At 38.6% G+C, this 20,050-nt stretch overlaps 1 protein-coding gene across 3 annotated transcripts in view; it reads right to left on the reverse strand.

Annotated features, from left to right (window-relative positions):
- B3GAT1 (beta-1,3-glucuronyltransferase 1) overlaps positions 1-20,050 on the reverse strand; it is a 2,298,313-nt gene that overhangs the window by 1,800,049 nt on the left and 478,214 nt on the right. For 2 of the 3 annotated variants that reach the window (XM_044081174.1, XM_044081175.1), the window contains exon 2: positions 13,307-13,463. The exons of the other annotated variant lie outside the window; for it this stretch is intronic. The gene's annotated coding sequence lies outside the window, so the exon portion shown is untranslated. The remainder of the gene's footprint in view (positions 1-13,306; positions 13,464-20,050) is intronic. 3 annotated transcript variants of the gene reach the window in all.

Here is a 20,050-nt window from a genome sequence, read left to right on the forward strand (position 1 = left end):
AAAGCTAGGGTAATGGAGTTAAGACGGCCTAATGTTCAAATTAATTGTGGGGCCCGAAGTATTGGTAATGTTCATAATGATAGTGGGCCTACCTATATTTTTAGTTCTTATATATGCATTAAAATGAACTCTAATTATATTTACTTTGTCACTACTTTTAATGTCATTAGTGACAAAGTTGTGAATACTGTTCATCAGTTTTGGCGCATGCTACTCAGGGACAAGGAATTGAGTTTACTGCTGCCTAAAAGACTGCAGATTTCTTACAAGAGGGCTAGAAATTTAGGGGACATGGCAGTACACAATCAGTTCGAACTCCCCATTGTGGGACTTAGTACAGAAATGTCAATACCTAAAGGCACTCTACCCTGTAATAAATGCTCTGTATGCAAAAATGTGGTTAATTGTTTTAAATACATTAATGGACATTATTTTTCTGTGAGATGCAATTTTAGCTGTAATACTTATGGGGTTATATATGCTTTGAAGTGCTTTGAAGTGCAGTTGCAATAAGTATTATATTGGTAAAACTAGTAGAAATTTCAAAGTGCATTTCCAGGAGCACCTAAGAAACATAAAAAATGCTAAAATAAACAGCCCTTTAGGTAGTCATTTTCTTGACTTTCATAGTTCAAACCCTGATTATATCTGGGGTTGTTTTCTGGAGAAAGTCGAGGTATCTCTGGGTGAACTTGTTAGCTTAAATAGTAAGCTTCGTAGAAAGGAAACCTCATATATTTTAAAATTTAACACACTGGAACCATTAGGGTTAAATAAAGATTGCGATTGGAAATATGTAATTTAATTTAATTAGCAGTGGGTGTGACTTAATTTTATTTGTATATTATTGTGATGTTTGTTGTGGCTTTTTACTCTTTGAAGGCTGAATAGCTGAGGCGCTAAGCTAATAAATCCTTTGGTTTATTTTTTGGCTTGTTCATTGCCTGTGGTATTTCTTCTACATCTAACATCTTTACTTTGTTTTTACAGAATGCAGATATTCTGGATCATCTCTCATTTCCCAAATTCCAGATTATCTTTCCTCCCCATAGTTTCTCTGCTTGTAATCTTTCTTCATTTGGTAAAAATATTGTCTCTTCTAATATAATTACATCTACATGACATGTATTACACCACTCCAACTCCAAAATTTGTTCTCTTCTTACTACATTCTTAATAGTATTCATTTTTATAGAAGGCACTCTAAAAATGTTCATTTTCCCTTTTCCTTAGATTTATGATTTCATAAGAACATAGCTAATTAGTAGGCTAGCTTTCCTAATAGGTCATTCTAAAAAAACAAGACGGCATAGTGAATGGCAGCCTCGGTTCAGTGCTTTCTAATATTCTGTTTGTTTTTGTTTATTTGTCATGTTGTTTGGTATTTAACTGTAATTAAGTATACTCGTGAAGAATTGTTAAATATTTGGCAATTCATTTCATACAGTTTGACACCAGGTTTTTCACAATTAAGAAATTTTCTTGGGATCCTAGCTGGAGGAGCAGGAGCTGTCAGCAGCAGAGGTGGACACAGGCATCGCAAAAGGGGGAAGTGAGCTGATACACTGGTTAGGCTGAGAGACTTTTATTGAATGATACTCAAGTTTACATCTGGCAAACCCCTGCTCCCTATGCAATAAGATGGATGAACTGTCACTTCTCAATGAAATTCACAAGAATTTTTCACCTTCTTCTGTACTGTGTTTCACAGAAACATGGCTAAATGAATCAATTCCAGACTCTGCATTACATCTGCCTGGCTTTCAATTTTACAGACTGTACAGAGTATCAAAGACATTAGGGAAGAGTAAAGGAGGTGGAATCTGCTTTTATATCAATGAAGGTTGGTGTAATGATGTCACAGTGTTAAGTAAAATGTGCTGCCCCCACTTAGAAATGTTTTGTGTTAATTGTAGACCTATTTATTCTGGTTAGTGTTTAAATTCCACCTCAAGCCTGTGTGAGGGTGGCACTACAAAAATTGTCTGATCAGATAATGTGCTTGGAGCAGAATTATCCAAATTCCCTTCTGATTATTCTGGGGGAGTTTAATGAGGCAAATCTCAGCCATGAACTTCCTAAATTTACACAGCATATAAAGTGTCCTACCAGAGACAGGAACACACTGGATCATTGTTATACAGTGTAAAATATGCTTGTTGTGCTGTCCTCCATGCAGCTTTAGGCTTTTCTGACCACTGTCTGATTTATTTGCTTCTATAAGAGCAAGTTAAAATCGGCTAAACCTGTGATCAATACAGTGAGAAGGTGGATTATTAAGGCAAAGCTGAAGCTGCAAGCCTGCTTTGATTGTACAGATTGGAGTGTCTTTGAAGATTCTTCTGCTAACTTGCATGAACTGCCAGACACAGTAACATCTTAGCTTCATCAAACCAAGGAAGATGCCTATAGAAGTGGGGATAGAACACCTTTTAGACAGGCAAGGAACACACTGACAAAAGAAATCAAAGTGTCTAAAAAAAATTATTCTGAAAAGCTGAAAAAAATGTTTTTAGCCAATGATCCTTCATCAGTGTGGAAAGGTCTACAACGCATTACAAACTACAGGAAACTATCACCCTACACTGCAGCTAATTACCACCTGGGTGATGACTTGAATGCTTTTTAGTGCAGGATTGATAAGTCTGAGGCTACAAATACCACACATTCTTACATTCAGCCTGCATTAAATATCTCTGAGGAGGATGTGTATCATTTTTTTAAAAGACAGCAAATTAAGAAAGCAGCTGGTCCAGATAGGGTTTCACCCTCCTCTTTACAAACATGTGCTGATCAACTGGCTCCTCTTTTTACTCAGATTTCTAATAAATTATTAGAGCTGTGTAAAGTTCCCTTATGTTTCAAACAATCCACAATCATTCCAGTGCCTAGAAAATCGACTATAACAGGACTGAATGACTACAGGCCTGTTGCTTTGACATAGGTGGTCATAAAGTCTTTTTAGAGGCTGGTGTTAGCTCACGTGAAGGATATTACAGCTCCCTCATTGGAGCCCCTTCAGTTTGCTTATCAACAGAACTGGTCAGTAGATGATGCAGTTAGTATGAGCCTGCACTATATCTTGCAACATCTTGACAACCCAGGGACATATGCAAGGACTCTGTTTGGGTACTTCAGCTCTGCATTTTTATTTATTTATTTATTTATCATTTGTTGACCAGGAAAGTCCGACTAGGTTCCACAGATCCTGTTTTCAGCGGAGGCCTGGGGAGAAATGCACCAGATGCATGTCTTTGAAATGTGGGAGGAAACCGGAGTACCCGGAGGAAACCCACACAAACACAGGGAGAATATGCAAACTCCACACAGAAGGCATTCCAGCCGAGAATCGAACCGGAGAACCTCTTGCTGTGAGGCGACAATGTTAACCACTGTGCCGCCCATAAATACAATAATTCCAGAACTTCTTCACTTGAAACTCTCCCAGCTATCCATTCCTGCTTCCACCTCTCCCAGCTATCCATTCCTGCTTCCAGCTGTCACTGGATCACCAGTTTTCTAACCAATAGGAAACAGCAGGTGAAACTGGGGAAATTTACATCTAGCTATAGCACGATCAATACAGGTGCCCCCAGGGATGTGTGCTCTCCCCACTACTATTCTCCCACTGCACTAATGACTGTACCTCTAAGTACCCCTCTGTCAAATGTATTAAATATGCAGATGATACAACTCGCATCAGGCTTATCAGGATTGGTGATGGGTTTGCATACAGGTGGGAGGTTGAGCAGCTGGCACTTTGGTGTAGTCAGAATAATCTGGAACTGAACACTTAAAACTGCGGATCTGACAGTGGACTTTAATAGTGGTACTAAATATTATCCACCCTCTTTATATTTAATACTGCTGGGTCAGTTGTGGAATCCTTCATATTTCTGGGATCTATAATCTCCTGGGACTTGAAGTGGGAGACCAATGTAGGGTCCATCACAAAAAGGCACAATAATGAATGTCCTTTCTACAATAGCTGAGGAAGTTCAACCTCCCACAGGACCTGTTGATTCAGTTCTGTACAGCAGTCATTGAGTCTGTTCTCAGCTCATCCATAACAGTGTGGTTTGGATCTCTGTCTAATCATGACAAAAATAGGTTACATCAAATAGTCGGGTCTGCTGAAAATATCATTGGTGCTAGTTTGCCCTCTTTACATGACTTGTACTATTCCAGAGTCATGAAAAGGGCAGACAAGATCATGATCAAGACCCTTCACATCCAGGTCACCATCTTTCTGATCTATTACCATCAGCCAGGTGTTATAGATTAATATGCAGCAAAACAAGCAGTTATAAAAACATTTTTTCCACAGGCCATCAAGTTCATGCAATAACCATAATAATAACCATAAATGGTTAACTCAGTTTATTAGGTTAGGTTAGGGTATTCTTTTTCCCAGGCCTCTGAGGATTCTGCAGTATTGTTTACATATTGTTAATACTTGTTTCTTTTAGAGTTTCAGTATTCCTTGCACTGAGTTGCACTTTGCACCTTGTATGGATATGTATATTTAGTTGTTTGTCTTGTTCTAATAGTTGCATGTATGTCATTTGTCTTATTCTTAATAGGTGTATGCATGTCATTTATGTAATTCATACTTGGAGAGTCACTGAAGCCGCAGTCCTATTCCTTGTAAGCATGTATACTTGGCCAATAAATGTGGTTCTGATTCCATTTTACGCCTAGCCAACCTTCCCAAAGATGAAAATCAAACACTCGCCATGTATCTGTTAACACTTATACCAACCTCCAATCATTAGCTGTATATATTCTTTTCCATAGATTTCCTTTACCAACCTCCAATCATTAGCTGTATATATTCTTTTCCATAGATTTCCTTTACCAACCTCCAATCATTAGCTGTATACATTCTTTTCCATAGATTTCCTTTCTTTTTGCTTTTCTATTTATCCATTTAAATTTTCTTTTTCTGTCTTTACCATTTTAGGAAAATAATTATTTTTCTTTTACTAACTCCCAATTTATGTCTTCTTCATCAGTTATTTCAGAACCTTCTTCTGTCCTTTTTATTATATTTTTCTCATCTAATTTTTCTTTTGTTTCTACTACTGCTAACATTTATTCTCTTCGACAGTTTTCTTCTCTTTCTTTTCCTTCTCTTCTTTTCATTTTTGCAATCCATCCATAAATGTCCAGTTGTACTACATTTGTAACATTTCAATTCACATTTTTTGCATCATGCACCATTTCCACACACATATAACATTTTATCACATTTACTTATCCAATGTCGTTCTTTCCACAAAAAACATATTTTGGGTTGTCCCCAGTATTTTATGACATTCCTGTTCTGCTCTACATTCATCATGCTTGTTATATGTAAGATTTCTCTCTTTCGATTTTTAACACAATAATACAATCCCGGCCACCAGTCCATAAGCCCCTTTTGTGATAAACTTTTGCAATGTCCAGTACTTCTTTACATAAAGTTTCTAAATATCCTTTCAAAGTCTCTCTTTCTACCTCTGTTTGAAATTGAGCATTGATTTTCTTTTTTGTTCCTGTAAAATGCTTTTATCATGGAAAGATTACATGGGTTACAGACTTTCTTTGTTTCACATTTCCCAAGAAAATTTTCCATTGAAAAAATCTCAACTATAATGTCACAAAATGTCTCTGTTAAATCCTCTTACCTAATGTGCGTTCACACCCAAAGGAGCTATTAAATTGTCCCACACTTAGACCTGCCCATTTGTTTGTCTTCTTTACTTTGAATCCTTACCACATACTTCAATTTTTTTCATTTTCTTTTGCCTTCTTTTCTGCTACTCCACTTTTGTCTTTAACTTTCTCTGCACGTTTTCTTTTCCATCTCACCATTGTTCTTCAGGATGGTCTCTGCATCCCCCTTTTGTATGTTCTCCATAATATCCCCTCATGAAAATTCACCTTCATTTTCTGACTGACTCTGCATCACCATTTCTTTAAGTAAATCATCTTACAACCCTGCTAACTGGAGGGTTGTATTTATACATCCATCATTTGCTGACTCCTCTCCAAACAGATGTCTTTGAAACATTTCTTCAGAATCTTGCACATGTTCTCTGGTTTTGATATTTGCTTTCTCGTCCATTTCTTTTACCACTCCATCATCTCCTTCTCTTTCCATCTGCCTCCCTGTTTCTCAGGCTGTCACTCGCAACAATGAAGTGTAGGGGAAGTTCCCTGATGCTCTTGCCAAATTTCCCCTAGTAGTATAAATACCACCTCGGATCTCCCCTGAAAAGAGGCAACTAGCCTAGTGAGATTAAACTGGCCAACAAAGAATAAATAAATAAATAAATATTAGTAGTTTGTGTGGAATGCTTACTTTCTGACATGATGCCATCTTCTTCAATTCCTTCATAAGTTACTACTTTTAACCTAAAAGCCATGCTGTGTATAAATAGCATGTTCTCCATACTCTTTCTTGAAACATTAGTTTCAGCTTAAAATCTTACTGTTGGTTGTTTAATCAAAGTTTATTTTCAGAATTATCACATGTTTGAAGGCTCCCTATAAACCAAAAAAAAAAAAAAGACAGAGAAAGAAATAGAGAGAACTTACATCCCCAGTCAATGCAATTGTTCTGTTTGTCATACACAGTTACCTTACCCACAACAATAAATGTGAGATTCTTGTGTATTTGTATTTGTCCCCTGCCAGAGATAACACTACAATATTAACTTATATTTTCATAATAATATTAACTATTATTATTTTATTGTTATGGTTATAACTGTATGTAGAAAAATGCAGTAGTTTTTTTCTTCTTCGGTAGCATTCATGTAGAAAAGTTGACATCTCTGTTATTGATTGAAGGCTATTTCATTGGGTTTTAACTTCTGATCATATCAGCATAGGTTCATAGATTGGTACTGGGCTATCTGCCCGAAGGCATATATTAGCCCAGCCACGTTGTGTGGTATTCACCGCCCCTTTAGTAGTTCCCTAGACCTTTTTACTAGCAGCTAGTACCCTTGGCCTCTATCTAGTAGTGCTGTTGGTGTGATCCCTGGTGTGAACTTTCTGTTACCCATCCACTCATCAAGGTTCCTCTTGAAGAGTGATAGTGAGGGGCTCTGTCTTGTGCAGATCGGGATCCTGTTCCATAGCAAGGGAAGTCTCTCCGAAGGGAATCTATCCCTCCAGCATGTTCTATTCATTGTTGTGTTGAGGTTTATATCCCTAGAGCGTGTAGCTCGAGTAGATTTGGTTTTGCTAAGATGGAGCATGTTCAACAATTCTGGGTTGGACATGGCTCTGTACAGATCGCCTCTGAGAAAGCGGTATGCAACAGAGAACAGTTTTAGCTTTTTCAATCGTGCTGCATAGGGCAACTGTTTGAGGCCAGTAATCCTCTTGGTTAGGTACCTTTGTGGTCTCTCCAGCTGCTGGATACGTCTAGCCAGATATTATGTTTTCTCCAAGCTTTTTCTATTATGCAGTAGGCAGTGCAGAATTGCTATTTGGGTAAGAACACTGTGCTCTGTATTGGGGATTTTCTTTTTATCCACTGTTTTATGATTGGGAAGTTAACATACATAAATGATGGGAGAATGGGGCAATGCGGGGGGGCTTGCATCCCTGCAGAAATGTTGCATTGATGATTCCAGGATATTGTGGTCTCTGTTATGTCTAAGGGACTGTTTCCTAATTGTGTCTCAATCAATCACAGAGAAATTAGTGACTTTGGTATTTATTTTGCATTGCTATTATTACTCTTTTATGATTTTTTTAAAAATTGAGTATCCGTTTTTAAGGATATCACTTTTTAGATACTTGGGCAATTGCTATTAGCAATAAAGCTCTTTCCTGAAAATTATGCTACTGCAACCCATTTTTATCAAGACAGTTATTAACTTCATTGCATTACAGAGAAAAAACATGCCACAACATAATTCAGTAGACCAGTACAACTCATTTTCAGTTTCAGGCAGCTCTAACACTTGATTATTTTTTTCACATTTATAAATTCCATAGTGCTTTCACAGCAGGCGCCTGACTAATGATAGAACAAACATTTAATTAAGTGTTGATGAGACACAGAACAGCAACAAAACACCTACATTCTACAAAGCAATATGTCAGAGCAAAGAAATTACATTATTGAGATTTAAAGTGTGTCCGATGTTCCATAAGTGTTATTTCTTAATTAGATTTTGTTTGCAAATGCATTGTTTCAGGCATGTGCTTAAAAGTATTTCATGATATTTACTTTTACAAACATAGATCATTTTTGATGACAACAGATATTTACTTTAAGTTTTAATTCCACAAGTAGCTGAAACACTAAATGGAAAACGTAGTCTGCCATACTCTTCGCTAAATATTTTTTCCTGGTAGTCAACTAATCCAAAAATAGCAGATGATTGAAAGATGCATTAGCTGACTCAAGTCACTACAACTTAGGGTCTGGCCTTGCCCAAAGAGCAAGCAATGTAGTAGCTTATCATATTAAGTCGCCATGCAGAGTCATACATCCTCACTCACAGAAAAAGCCAACCAGGAAAACAGATGGACTATTTTTGATTTTGAATGACTCACTTCTTGACTGCAGCTCTTTGATCAACTAACATAGATTTCCTGTAATCATATACATTCAAGTAACTAGCATTTGTGAACAGAACTCTGCTATACACTAAAACTTGTCAGCTGGTGTGAGTTTCTTTTCCTTATTGCCATGTGGATAGCACAGTCTCTTTTTGTAGACATCGCTGCACAGGGCATGGTCATTACCTTGTATTTGCTTCAGATGACTTTGCATTCACAGCATTAGGTCCAGTGCTGGAAACGTTATACTCACAGCATTAGGTGCAGTGCTGGAAGCTTCACACTCACAACATTAGGTTCAGTGTTGGAAGCCTCACACTCACAGCATTAGGTCCAGTTCTTTAACCTTCACACTCATGGCATTTGGCCCATTACTGGAAGCACTTTTCACAGAAGAGTCCATCATGTACAAACTGTTAGTGCATGTAACCTATGCAAGTGGTTAAAGAAAATCTGTATATACCCAAAGTCATAAAAAAGCAGTTGTTGTTCTCTTTTAGTTCTTTCAGTATATGTGAGCTAAGAAAACTTAAGCTAAGTACCAACAGCAGTGTAATGACAATTTTAAATATGTTTTATAATGAACTAATATACTGTGCAATGTTTGCTGTCTAGTCACAGGCTCTGATTCCTTGACTGAATGCTTTTACTAGTGATATCCTCAGTGCTGGTTTAATTAATCAGGGGGGTGTTTTGAGAGGAGGGTTAAGGAGACGTGGTGTGTACATGTCTCACAGCAACTATATATGTGTCCACCTAGTATTGTGTGCGACCACAAATAGAAAATAGCTAACTTGTAACTCTACAACACTGCAATACCCCTTGCCATATTCACATCCATAACCCATAGCAATGATAATTTTACATAAATAAATACATTGTGTGACATTGCTCCAGCTAAGCCAGTTCAATGATTATTAAACTGAGATGAAACAGCAACAGGGATAACTCACATTTATGTACAGCCAGCCTCTGTGCCCATCAAATAGATCCACCTTCTTTGTATGTAGGCCTTAAAAATCTAATAATTAAAAAAAATGGCTACAGCAAAGCATTCCATCTTGCTTCACACAAATGCAGGGTCAATTTCATTCTCATAAAAGCAATTAAAGTGATTTTTTTGACTGTGCACAGATCATAGGTTCATAGATGTTTACTAGCCTAATAACCACAAGGGTCTTTTTAAGCCTAGTCATACATCCCAAATCTCTGACAAGTTCTGATACCCTTGATAAGTGCAAGCATGGGCCTGGGAGTTGAACCATTTACAGGTTACCGGTGTCCATTCGAGACATAGGTGCCAAACCAGGGATGAATTTCTGGTTTCCAATCCAATTGCCCAAGTTGCACTTGAATTGGGTTAGGGAGGAGCTCTGCTTCACATGGGATTTAGAGCCTGTTCCATAGACGGGGTAGTCTCTGGGATACATACCTCTCTCTCCAGCAGGTCCTGTTTATATCACAGGCAAGGTTTAAGTCTTTAGAATGGGCAATTCTGGTGGTATTTGTTTTGTGGATATACAGGAGGTCTATCAGAGTGGGGTCTGACAATGCCCTGTATGCCAGGCATAGACCTCCCCCCTCAAAAGCCTGTAGGAGACAGAATACAGGCATAGGGCCTTGAGGTGGTCTGCATACGACATTTTACTTACACCCTGTTTTCTTTTAGTGAGAAACCTCTGTGGACATTCCAATTGTTGGATATGCCTGGTTAGGTATATACCAAATGGAGCATTGTACTCAGTGATAGGTCTGATGAATGCCAAATACAGTAGAACAATGACATCCTTGGACTTAGATACCATACCTTTGTTTATAAGTTGCGAAACACAGAATGATTTCCTCACCACTGTAGACACATGAAGGCTAGATTACTATCTGGGAGTGTCCCTAAGTCCCTGACTACTGGGTCAACTCTAAGGGATATGTTGTCAATATGATACTTACCAGAGATGGATGAATTCCCAAAGGATACGATTATGCATTTCTTGGCATGTGGTTTTAGTCCATGGCGAGGTCTCTGTCAACCCCTCCTGGAGACCATTTGTGTCAGTGTGAGATTCAATGACGGCTCCTAATTTGCAATCATCTGCAAATCTAGTCAGCCAGAGACCACTGACATTGGCCTTGATGTCTGGGAAGTAAATGCCAAAAAGGAGCGGTCCAAGGACTGAACCCTGAAGGTCTCCACTTGTGACTGGCCTCTTTGTAGAGGTGGACTCCCCCAATACCAACTTCCTGGGCCCCATCCGTGAGCCAGTTGGCTATCCACCAGGTGACATATGGGTTTGTACCTAACCTCTTGACTTTGTTAACAATGCTCAAGTGGGGTATTGTGTCAAATGCCTTGGCCAGGTCAAGGTAGTTAGTGTGAACGATTTTGCCATAATCTATTGCTTTGATGACCTTCTCAAAAAAAGTCCACCAGGTTGAGTAGGCATGATCTGCCCTTGACTAAACCAAACTGGGTTGGGTCCAGTGTTTGGAGGTTTACTATATCGCTATTGATCATCTCCCTGATAATTCTTTCATTGGCTTAACATACAAGACTAGTGAGACTTATGGGTCTGTAGTTTCCAGGGTCTGTAAATGGCCCACTTTTGTACAGAGGGATGACTGTTGCCTTTCTCTATTCATGAGGCACGAAGCCTGTTTGGATGCTAGAGTTAAATAATAATTCCAGAGGCCCTGATTTTTCATGCTATTTAGAAGGAATCCTGGGATGTTGTCTGGGCCAATTAATGCAGTGTTCTTGGTCTTAGAGCATTAAGGACCTGTTCCCTAGAGATGGCGAGGGGAGTTATATTTGATGATATTTCCTAAGAGAAGTTTGAGGGGAAGAGAGGGGTGTAAAGTTGGAGCTGAATTTATCAGCCTGGAGGTTTGCTATATCTTCTGGCTCAGTGTAGGTGGCTCCATTTACAATGAGCTCTGTACAAAATTGTGTATTGTCTTTGGGGTTGTAGACATAGCTAAAGAATGCTTTGTGGTTGTACTTGGCCTGGCAGGCCAAACCTACCTCAAATTTGGCTTTGGTAGACTTTATTTGTCCTCTGAGTAGTTTGATGAGAGTGCTTGTATCCTGATGGGTGTTGCACCTCCTAATGTTTGCCATGATTTTCTTCCTCATGTTATATGGCCTATTGATTTTGTGATTTCACCAGGGTGAGTTAGTTCCGTACTTCTTTCTGGTGGGTACAGCTGCCTCTATGCAACTATTAACATGCTTGTACAGTGTTTCTGGGAACAGTTCTTCATAGGCAATAGTGTTCTCAGGTTTTGTGGGGGCTTGAAATGTTGCCAGGTTCTCATTTAATAGCAAGATTAGCCTCAGAATAGTTCCTGAATATTCCAAGTTTAGCTGGGAGTCCAGGTTTTATTTTTACTTCAAAGGAGACCATTTTGTGGTCTAACCTTACTAGGGAAGGCATTACAGTAGGGGTGAGCAGCTATCTCCCATATTAGTGAGGACCGCAATGCTCCTTTGCTTCTTCTCTCACCAGAAGGAAAATGTTAGCACCATTCCCAAGAAGAGAAGCAGGCTATATCCTGTTTGGTGATCCACAGTCTTGTCCCAGGTGATGCAAAATTCTGTAGACTTGTAGCCATTTTCTTAAATAGCAACTAGACCAATCAGGAACATTAAGCACAGACACTTGCTCTCCAAGCAGTAACAATCAGGAATCAATACATTCTGCTCCTGGACCAAAATATAAGCACAGATTCAAAGTTGTCATCTATAAAGCTGTTTATTAGACTTTCTGGTGATCAGCAGTCTCCATGAAATAATGTTCCTGTACTCCTTCTCTCACCAGGAGAAAACAGAAGCACTAATCCCAAGATATCTACTGAGAGGCAGAATGTGGGCTCTCCAGTAACTGGTGGTCTTGCAATAGATGTTTAAAGGTAAGATGAAAAACAAATGGTTTATCCTAAATACTGTAGTGTGCACCAAGCAGTTAGATGTGAAAGTGGGTAACAAGTTTTAGCTAAGTGGAGAGCCACTATTTTTAAGAGAGCACGATAGATTGAAAGGGGGTGGGCACTTTTGTGTTCTGGTACTATGGAATACAGTGGGATGGCCAATACATTTAAATAGTTGAAAGGGAGTGATTTCACAAAATGATAATTTTGTGCTTACTCACACCAGCCAGAGAAAGGAGGTAAGGAGATATATGGTCACATTAACATAAAGGGCAGGCAACTAGAAGGATAGTGGTGTTTAAGGACACAACAGTAATGGGGTGGAAGGGTGGGAAGAAATTCTGTCTGACTTACAAAGAGACACAGCTGTGGTCTCCTTTCAGTAAAGCTTTGAAATGTTTTATATTGCCCTTAAATAGAAGGTTTAGTTCCTAATTACACCCTCTCAGTTCACAGATGATCAACCATAATTGACTTGTGCTAACATCTGTGTGACTCCTTAATTGACCTGTTCTGATTTCTGTCTGACTCACAAGAGACACCGCTGTGGTATCTTTTCAAGTTTTAATATGCAATTAAAAGCCAAATACAAGTAAAACATAGTGTAAAGAAAACAAATTATAGTATACAAAATAGAAAAATGCAATAAAGTAATACAAAGTACAAGAAATCAAAAGCAAACTAACCTTTCCTCTGAATTAGCTTTTCCAGTAAAGATGTCTAACTGCAGGAAAACTGGTCACAGTAATGTATTACAATTTTTGAAAACATATGGATGCACACTAATCGTGCAAGGTAACAATGATGGTTTTACCTGAGAAAAATAAATAGGATCAGTCACTTTTATCCACTGATAGCCTCCATATTCAGCAGTTGTAATCATTTTGTTGGCTGTGCACAGTTCAGATGTCTGAATGTGATGATAATAGTCATCAAGTATTACAGTTGCCTCACACCAGTATACATTGGTCCTGCAAAGCCAGAAAAATTACTGTTTATTGTAAGCAAACAGCAGTGTTGGTCATTTTGACTACACATCACAGCCCACTTGGCAGTCATATCAACTTTAAGAAATAATGTTGACAGTAAATTATCCCAACTTTATTTAACACAGGCACACCATAGGCAGACACAATAAAGTATTCCAGATCGTTTCACAGAAATACACATTGGTCCTGCAAAGCCAGAATAAGGACTGTTTAACTTTAGCAGACAGCAGTCAAGAGTCATTGACTTCCACCCATAGACAGTCCCCCCCATAATCAGCAATTACAGGGACTTTGCATACACTTCATATTTCTGATTGTAATGAAATAAATTTAAAAAAGTCCATGGTATAAAATAGTCCAGGTTGGTTGACCCAATCAAATTAGTCCTGCAAAGTCCACTGCAAATAATAACCGTTTACCTACAAGGGGAAACTCTTCAGACTAGAAACCACAGCATTCTGCATGAGCTGCATCACAAATATAGCATTTCTCTTGGAGACCTTCCACATGCCCTAAGTGTGCTGCCAGTTACAGACTCCTTGTGCTATAGTGGCTATTAATCTCTACAGTTTAAAGTTTTTGAATTTGCTGCTCAGTTGCACCAACCTTAGTCTAGATAATGAATCAAAGAATCTCTTACAGGCTTTAAGGCTCTGTAATTAATTTTGTACCTCATGAGTGGGACTAAGTAGGAAGCCCAAAAACTAAGAAGTGTGCAGCATTGTCCTTATAGGTTATTTCAGCCATAAATATTTCAAGCAAGAGTACAATGACAGGAACATGTTTTAGCTTAAAAAAAGAGATGCTAGTAAAGTGCTCCTGGTTAAGTTACCCCTGACGTGGCTGCCTAAGTCACTGGTGCATCAGGCTAGTCATGGTCTTTGGGAACGTCACTGTAAAAGGTATGAACTCTACTGAAGTTGTTTTATGGAAAAAGCTTTAAACTGACTTTAAAAAGATTAGGGAGAGGCTGGAATGTTTTTAACATCATCAAATAAGAGGGCTGTGGAATGGTGGATGATGAGCATATGAACACAATCGCTTGTGAATGATTTTAGACTTGGTGTGTGCATCCTAGTGGTCAGAATGTTACTTTGTAAATGGAGGTGGAAGTGTTGAAAGAAAAAAAAAACGTTGATTGACCAATAAATGGTTGATGGCCAATAAACTACTAATTTCTGGGCTGAAACCACTCCTCCAGGGACAGAGGTAACTCACCAAGAGGATCATTGGCCTCAAGCTGATGCCTTATGCAGCTCGACTGAAGAAACTCCAGCTGTACTCGGTTGCATACCGCCTACTCAGAGGTGATCTCTGCCTGACATACAAGGCCATGTCCAACCCACAATTGATGGACATGCTCCACCTAAAGAAAACCATATTCCCTCAAGCCACACGCTCCAGGGATCTAAACCTCACCACAACAATAAATGGGACATGCTGGAGGGATAGATTCCTGTCCCAGAGACTTCCCATGCTCTGGAACAAGATTCCAATCTACATTAGGCAGAGCTCCTCGCTAACCCCCTTCAAGAGAATCCTTGACGAGTGGATGGGAAACAGAAAGTTTACCCCAGGGATCACTTCAATAGCGCTGCTGGACAAAGGCACAGAAAACTAATCTAAGGGGGCAGCGAAAGCCAACACATTCTGGCTAGGCTTATAAATGCCTTCGGCCAGATAGCCTAGTACCTAACTATGAACCTATAGGAAATTACTGTATTCCTTTTGGTCAAAGTGGTAGAACAGACTAGGCTGCATGCAGCACACATTAGAAATGAATAGTGCACTGAATGACTATATGTCTGGTAGGGCTATTGCAGATAGCAGTACCAGGTATATACTGGTGAGATCTGATATGGTGTCTAATGTCAGTTTGAGAACCAAAGGGTATTTTTTTGTTTTGAAAATTATTATTGTTTGGAAACACCAAAATGGAAGGCACAGTATGGATTATAAATGAGGGAGTGCTAAGCTACATTCCAGAATTCCACCTGCAGTATCCAGCATTTCACAGGGTTTCCTTCCCAAGGTGATTTTAGATATTCAGTAATCCCCAAGTTGCAACCTCCAATTTGGGAATATGAGCTTAAGGCTAAACACGACAGAGACCTGGGATAAGAGAAAGTTGAAGCAGAGGAGGTCTCATTCACAAATTTCAGTCATTTAAGTAAATGAGCAGTGATCTCATTAAGGGTGTCTTGAAGCCTGATGTGCACGGAGCCATATCCAAACTTCAGAAAAAGACTGTCACAGAATAAAGAACCATTGCAAGTTGTTTTTCAGTCTATTGGGTGTGTGAATCTTGTTTTTGTGGATACATATTGGGGTCATTTAGGTTCAAAAGAATCAAATGAATATAAAACAACAATTTTGAGTTTATTGCTTTTCAGAGAAAAATGTTATTCATAATTTAGCTAACTAGTACCACTCATTTTCAGTTTTAGGTAGCTTTAATAGTTATTTTCCCCTTTATAAATTCTGTAATGCTTTCACAGCAGGTAATAATATTAGAGCAAAAATGTAATTAACTTTTTGATTAGATACAGAACAGCAGCAAAGCATCTATATTTTGTAGAGCAATATGTTATGGCAGAGGAATTATATTTTAGAGATTTAAAGTGTGCCCAATGTTCTGTAAGGGTTGCTATTTCTTAATTAGGTATGGCATTCTAGTTTACTATTTCAAGTCTCTGCCAAAATGCATCTCATAATTTTGCCTTCACATAGATGAAGAAGCAGGTGACTATAGCAGGCTTTGGTTGTAGAGGAAGCTGGTACTTAAAATGAATGTGAAGCTTTTCATACTGTCACCTACAAATTATATTCTTCCAAGCACAATAGTCAGATTACTCAAAAGGTAGCAGATTTGTTGATACAAATCACTGTAGGTGCTGTTTGGACTTTCCTCAATATACACCAAACTAATATCTCATTATATTAAACAAAGGAGGTATAGGGATTAAACCCTCCTACACGAGTGGTGGTTTTACTCCCATAAACAGAAAAAGGCAGTCTTGAAACTATGTTGTTTTGCTTTTTGAATGCCCTACTCTTTGATTAACAGCTCTTAATCAACGGATGTGGATTTTTTGTTAACATACACTTGTTAGCAAATATCGTTTCTGAAAAGAAGCTTACACTGAACCTCTTCAGCTGCTGTGCCATGTAACATTGTTTTATTGCCAAGTGGATTGTACAGCCTTTCCTTATTTGCACATTTGGCATGAATGATTGCTGCCCAAATTATATTAATGCTGATTGTTGCTTTATCTTGGTAGCTTCCTGACAGAGATGTTAATGTAGAATATACTGGAAACTTCGTCTAGCAGTAACAAACATGAGGGGCTTTCTGGAGCAATATATTGATAAACAGGTAGTTAGACATGGAGTTATCAATTATCAGAGGGGCTGTAAAACTAGGACCACCCTTGTCATAGAGAATGGCCTGGGTTTGAAGTGTGGAGATTCAAATTAGCTGTCACACGCTTATAAGGTTCCACTTAACTTACGGTCCAGGATTGTATTGAGTGGAAGAGTGAAGCAGTTGGTAATTCTGAGTACAGTGATGCAGTTCAGTTGACATATGCAACTGCTATAAAAGTATCATGACATTTAGATATGCAAGTAAGTAGGTGGCCATAGCAGCTGCTTGCATATGCAATTCCATAACTGCATTCATTAAGCTGGTTTGTTGCATATCCAGTTTTGTGACTATATTTGTTAAGCTGGTTTGTTGCATATGCAGTTCCATACTATATACATTAAGGTGGTTTGTTGCATATGCAGTTATATAACTGTATTCGTTAAGATAGTTTGGGCTGTCTCTCAAATGAGACATTATTTGGTGCTGTCTACCGACTCTAGATCAATGCGTGGCGGTTGCAGAATAACATTAAGCTTTTGCAAGGAGACCCCTATTGTTGGAAGAAGAGCAGGATGAGTAAGCAGCAAAAAAGAAAAACTCCAGATGATAGCCTGCAATTACTTACCTGTATAATCTGATAACAAAGCTTTAATCCACAATTTTATTAGGCTCATTAATGATATATCAATATCATACATGGGACTCAATAGTGGAGCATTCCGGAACATGTCAAAGGTTGGCAGAGATAAAAAGATTATAAGTCAATAGGGGTTTCCCTAACAATTTTGATCCATAAAGTTTGCTGGTCACTTTTTTTTGTTAATTTTAAATAAGATTAGAGTATCATTTTATCATGTATACAACATATATAATGTATTGCAACATGTTTAAAGACGTGAACAACAAAAAGTGTAAGCAAGGGATATGTTCCTGGAGTGAAGTATCAGACAGGTCTGCCTAGCATAAACAAATAATAGAGAACAGAAGGAACTTATGGTGTTCTGGACCTCTGTAACAGTAAAACCAAATGAACTTCCATCCAGACATAGCTAATACAGTTTAATTTATTTGATTAATTTGTAAATAAATCCAAATTGTTTGTACCCATTCCAATGAATGTGTTCATATCTAAAGTTTTTAACTTAACCTGATGTTGTATCAACTTGGACTATGTTATATTAGCTAATGAGGTACAAGGTATAAAGTTCCCTGCAAGAAGTTTGTGGAGGGGGGTGCTTATCCAGGGATGTAGATTCAACCATGTGCAACAGAATAGGTATAAACAATTGGGAATCACTTCAAAGTGAATCAAGTACATTTACCAAAGTTTTTGCCATTACTTTCAGTATTTTGTTATAGAACTCCTCAAAACATGCAGCATGCATCATTCAGACCACAGTTCTCCAAATATTTGAATCATAGATCTTAAAATGACTGTGTGTGTGTGTGTGTGTGTGTGTGTGTGTGTATGTGCACACATGTGCACATGCTTGAGCAATCATGTGTGTTAGAGACTGAAGCCATTTCAATCAAAATATGATTTAGGGCTATAAATTTATTCTTGATCATTAATAAAAAAGAGCATACTGCTGATATCATCTTTTACTACCAGTGGCACTGCAATACAATATTAAATTATCCAAATAAAAGAATTAATGGACTTGATAAACTGCTCTACAATAACAAAAAATTAGGTTGAATTCAGTGGAAAATTCCAGGTGCATCACATTCATGTGTTTTCTAATCCAGGTCATGACAGGCTGCGTGGTCTCCATACTCTTATTCTCTTCATCTCTGGAGTACAGGCAGAAAGGACAAGAGTTACTGCATGAAGACCTACAGGCATCCACCGTATACCATCAGTTTTTGTCATACAATTTTGGTGGACAGCTTGTCGCTGTAAGATTCTGAACAGGTTTGGCCAGTCTAATGCAGTAAGACAGAGTGCTACAGCTGCTGACAGTGGCGCAGGGAACTAATGGCTCTGCTGGAAAGAGGTACAGGGAACTAATCTAAGGGGGTGGCGAAAGCCAACACGTTCTGGCTAGGCTTATAAATGCCCTTGGGCAGATAGCCTAGTACTTACCTATGTTACTAAGGGATGAAAGTACACTTTTGACTGCAGATTTACATTTCTTCTGTGTATGCTGCAAAGGACACACTTCCAAGTGATCTTACTGCTGCAAAGATTAAGCTGATTGACTCCCCCCCCCCCCCCCCCCAAGGATTGCATGCTTACACAATTATTTCTGACAGGTAGTGCAATGGATTTCAAACAGGGACATATACCCTAGAACTCAAGAACTTGCAGGGAAAAATTCTGACTTTCTCAAGGATTTTACAGTACGATCATCTGATACCAGCTGTATGATAGCTGTCAAATCTGTTGTGCTTCTACTTTAAGGGTTCCACAGCAGTCTTAACTTACACAACACACTTATTAATACTTTCTATCCTGTCTGTGTGCATGCCTCAGAAGGTTGGAGTCCTTACTATGATCCAGGTGACAGTGGTTCAAATAGTGACATGTATGCAGCAAGACAGAGACAATGAAGGGGTGTGGCCTATGAGCCTGTCCTGGGGGAAAAGATTGTGGGTGATCAACAAAACATACGGAAATGTGATCTTTGTCCAATGAAGATCAGGGAAACCACTTACTGCGTTTATGGAAATGGGGTGGGTCTGCTTGGAAGTAACATCTTTTACAGAAGTGAGGGACATCCAGCTCACTCAGGCCATTGCATGTCCCCCCTTTTGCTCTATGATCCAAGTATCCACGGGGGGGGGCGGGGGTGTGTGTGTTAGGACCAAGTGTAAAAATCTAATCTTGAACCACCTCTGATGGCTGTCAAAATGATGGCTATTCCTGGTAAATCCTCACACTAACTAATTGGGAAAAAATCTGGCATTTGGCCATTTGGGAGGCTGATAACTGATAGACAATGGGGCAAAGAGTGCTCAAAAATACTGTTGTTGAATAAAAATGTACTAGTCCTAAGTTCCTGATATCCAGTCTTCTAACTGTAACCACTTCAAAAACTGGGATCAGTGTTCTACACTGGTTAACAAATGAAAATAAATTAAAAAATAACTGAAATAGTAAAAAAATTAAATTACTACTACAGCAGTAAGGCATACTTGGAAAATAAATCATATTGTGACTGTCAAGGGCATATAAATGGAAGAGGAGAGTGCATTTTTA

Source organism: Protopterus annectens, chromosome 8.part0 (genome assembly GCF_019279795.1).
Source record: "Protopterus annectens isolate FY-2018-M chromosome 8.part0, PAN1.0, whole genome shotgun sequence".
Lineage (NCBI taxonomy): Eukaryota > Metazoa > Chordata > Ceratodontiformes > Protopteridae > Protopterus > Protopterus annectens.